Raw genomic sequence first — 4,196 nt, 5'->3', positions numbered from 1 at the left:
TGGGGTGAGAGAGGCTCGAACTCTCGACCTCAGGATCACTCGTATAGCTATGAGACCTACGCGCTAGCCAACTGCGCCACCACCCCAGATTGGTCTAATTGTTCATTGAATTATATTAAAGAAAAGAACAGATCAGGTGATCGACCAAACCACGATGGCAAACGCTTTAACATTCCCACCGTCCATTGATCTAATCGCACCGTCCCCTGTGCAAGCTGCAAGGCCCAGTAAGAAGGTGCTGATAACATCATCATTGATGGCCATGTTGGTGACCGTTGATCTCCAGAATAGACGGTGGGGATGTTAGAGCATTTTCCCACCGTGATGACCATGCCATACGGGAACTGGGTATGGATGAGGCCAGTCTTATGTTGCCTCTCAATTTTATTGATGAGCCATTTTTCAGTGAACAAAGTATGAATCGTAGTCACGAAAATGGACTGGCTTTAAAAAAATATCACGAAAATAGATATTGAAAAATTGATATAATCCTAAAAAAGTGATATTTTTTAAATATCACATTTTTACCGTGATATAATCACTTATTAATGTGATTTTTATATTGTTATATGTTGTTTATAATATTTTTATGTTTTCTTATATTTCTATGTATTTTTAAATTTAAATATGTTGATATTTTTTTGTGAAAACAATTTTTTTTTTTTAATTTAGCACAAGTTTTTCCTTTGCCCAGAAAATCCTAATAGTAATATTTATGACTATGATATGAATGTCCATTTTGTCGATTTTTTCTCTTGTGCATCAGGCCAAACGGCTTCTTTTTTTTTTTTTGAAAGGCAAGCTGGGGTACTCTTACCAGAACAACAGCTGCCTCATGTGACAGAGGGATTCGATCCTGGGCCTTCAGCTTGACACAGGACCCCGCTTACCACATGAGATACCTCCTCCATTGCCAAATGACTCTTTCTACTAAGTGTTTTCTAAATTAAAGCAAAAGAAAAGTAAAACTGATATTTTGTTTGGGTTTGGATTTGTCAGTGTAGAATTTTCCTTGATCCATCTCCTTCAAAGTGGAAAGTTTCTAACTACGAGAGAAAGAAAGTTGTTAGTGCCTAAACCCTATATCGTTTTTTTTTTTACGAGGAACCCTTGCTGAAGGGCGAAAAACCTCGGGCCGAGTCCCACGACCACCCTGCCTTCATGACCCACCTCTGAAAGTTACATACACACCTGTGCGTCAGTGGGGTTTGATCCTGTGCTTTCATCTCAGCACCCTCACAACCACCCCTCTGGCCATGCGGGGGACCCCACGGTGGTGAGCCTATACCCTATGCCATTTTAAAAAAAGGAATGATGTAGGTTAATTCATACTTGTAAGTCCATTCCAGTTGTCTAATATACTTTCTTCAACTCACATTTTCAAATGTTAAGGAATTGGTGAACAAAAATAAGATTATCCCACCCCTAAAGAGAAATGAAAGCAACCATCAGAATTATGTTGGGCTTGTTTGAATTTTTATCTACATATTGGATTTATGTTAAATCTATTTAAAATTTGAGGTTGTTTACCTATAATTAAGGGTCAGTAGGGACTATATTGGAGGTTGGAATTGATTTATGATCTATTTTTGGTTTCTTTATTTTTCTTTGATTTGCAATTAGTTAGTTTAATTTGTAGTAACCTACCATAGTTTGTAGTTAATAGGTCCATATTTGGGGTCTGACCCAAACTCATAGGCCTACTAAAATTGGGTCGGGTATAATCAGTCGGGGTGCCGGGTATATCCTACCCAGTTACACCCCTAAATGGTGACTCGAAATTCGAGATTTGATCCATCATCTTATCTGTTCGTGATGGCGATAGAAACTGTCATTGGGTGGAAATGGCAGCACAATCGAGTAGAAACCAGTGTTGATAATGTTTGGTGCGAGCTTGGTTGCAGCCACAACGTGCAGTGGTAGCACCGTAAAGTGTGTGTGGTGGCACAGACATGGCATGTGCACCAACGGTTGGTAGAGGCTGTCAGTGCAGGTCTCCTTGTGGTGGGACGTTGCAGGTTCAAACCCCAGTGGTACTTTGAATAATAACTGGTGGGTCTGCCTAACCCCAGCTTGCCTTTCCAAAAAAACGACATGGCATGTGCATTGGGACATTAGGCAACAATGACTTGTAGAAGATGTGTCAAGGGGCACATTCAGAGCCACCAATAATGGAGAAGGGATTAGATGCAACCTAATTCCACCAAAAAGAAAAAGCAAAAACAAAAAAAAAAAGTGCTGCTCCCCAACATGACCAACATTTTCAGAGTGTGGACCCCACAAAGGTTGATACGTTTGGAGCCGATCAACACGGAAGGAGATCAGGTCATGCTGAACATGAGCGTTTTTTCTCATGCCGACATCGTGGCCGTCAGTTTCCATTTTGGATGAATGCCACGTGGTTTTGTCGACTTTTGAGATTTTTAAAATGCAAATCGGATGGCCACGATGTCAGCATGAGAAAAAACGCTCATGTTCAGCATGACCTGATCTGCTTCCGATCAACACGTGTCGCGTGCTAGTTGATGGGATGGGCACCTTTTTTTTATTTCTTTTCCTTTTTTTTTTTTGTGCAATTACATTGAAACTGATCCACTTCATAATGATGCACAATGTTGTTTGGTGCAAAACATGCAAAGTAAGCAGCCAAAGAGGGTGGCGACTCCCTTGGGGCAAGGTCTTAGCTCATGGAGTTTTACTCTGCCAAGACAGTGATCTTAAGTAGGGCAGGTAAAGCTAGCGCGACTAGGTCTCTGATCCTGGAGGTGGTTTCAAGAATGCAGCCAAAGGGGGGGTGGGGCAGGGTCACCTCCGAATGCAAGGGTCATTTGCCTAGAGAAAGCTGGCAGTGAGACACAAGCCATGTGGGGGGACATAACCTCTCCACTTCAGCACAAGGGGTGCTGGGGTGCACATGAACATGACAAACGTAGCAGCCAGCATTAGAATTGGGTAAAGGAAGTTAGTGATGAATGAACCCTTATGGGGACTCAATTATGCATGAATGAGACAGTCAATGGTATTAAGATACGTGGACACGACACGTGACACCGGTTCGAGTGCAAGTTCAATTTTTTGTTTTTGGAACATTGGACACGAGGACATGAAATTTTTAATTTTTAATCAACAAAAATTACATTTTTTGATATTGAATATTAAAAAATACTCATTTATTGAAATAACACAAAGACACCAAAAAATATGAAAATAATATCAAAACGTTTGAGTGTCCATGTGTGTCCGCTCATGAACGTGCTGCCAAAATGGTGTGTCCCTGTGACATAGGGAGCAGGGACCCAGAGAGCGGCTAAGTGCCATGGCTATGTGATACAGACAATCACGTGACAGCATTTCATGTGGGGCCTGCACTCTGTAGCTGTGGGCCCCGGTTAGAGCCTCCTTTGATCTCAGCTCAGCTCAGCTCAGCTCGTGACATAGGAGATAGGTACTGGATTTCATAGTAAAGTTCCAATCTGAATCTGGTTAAGATTTGAGTTTCGGTGACATTGGATCTGCTGAAAATGGGTAAAACTTGTTGATTTTCATATAAAAAAGGTAAAATGGGTCTGTCAGAACCGTCTCCGGTCCTGATCTGATTAGTTTGTTTACTTGATTTCAACCCGAAACTAATTATGACCAATCATATTTTTTTGTGGATCCAGCGCAAATTCCTGTATGTACAAATTCATAATGCGGGTCTAATCCAGGTCAGACTTGGGTCGGAGGTATTATATCTTTCTGTGTGGAACTATTTCTTTTCTTAAAAAAAAAAAAGGGTTGGGCGCTCAAAGTACTATTAATCATGGTAATTTTATCTAAAATGTATGACCAAATTTTCAATATAGTTGTTTTTTTAATAAAGAAAGATATGAAGACACAATTAGGGATGGCAGTCGACCAGGGGAAACGGATCCCTGCTCCATTTGGACCGGGGATGGAGGACATGGAACATGGATGGACGTTAAAATCGAACAGGCTCATAACAAGTTTGGGCTCCTTAAACCTATTTTAGCGTGGGAGAAGCTTGGACTCGACTCGGTTAAAGCTGGATCCTGGATTGTTCATTTACTAGACGAGATATGCTCAAACTATGAGCCTGTTCGCCTAGACGAGCTCCACTCCAAGCCCGTTTTGAGATCATAGTTAGCAATACGTGAAAACTACAAAAAATAATTAAAACAGAATATATTATTTGA

The 4,196-nt window shown here is 41.0% G+C and overlaps 1 non-coding gene across 1 annotated transcript; it reads right to left on the bottom strand.

Annotated features, from left to right (window-relative positions):
* On the bottom strand, positions 1 to 86 carry TRNAM-CAU (transfer RNA methionine (anticodon CAU)). Its single transcript is given in 2 exon segments — positions 1 to 36; positions 49 to 86. It is a non-coding gene; the product is annotated as a tRNA-Met (tRNA).
* Between the last annotated feature and the right edge of the window lie 4,110 nt (positions 87 to 4,196).

Source organism: Nuphar pumila, chromosome 5 (genome assembly GCF_984573655.1).
Source record: "Nuphar pumila chromosome 5, dmNupPumi1.hap1.1, whole genome shotgun sequence".
Lineage (NCBI taxonomy): Eukaryota > Viridiplantae > Streptophyta > Magnoliopsida > Nymphaeales > Nymphaeaceae > Nuphar > Nuphar pumila.
The sequence above is the reverse complement of the archived record's forward strand: the minus strand, read 5'-3'. Positions and strand labels throughout refer to the sequence as shown.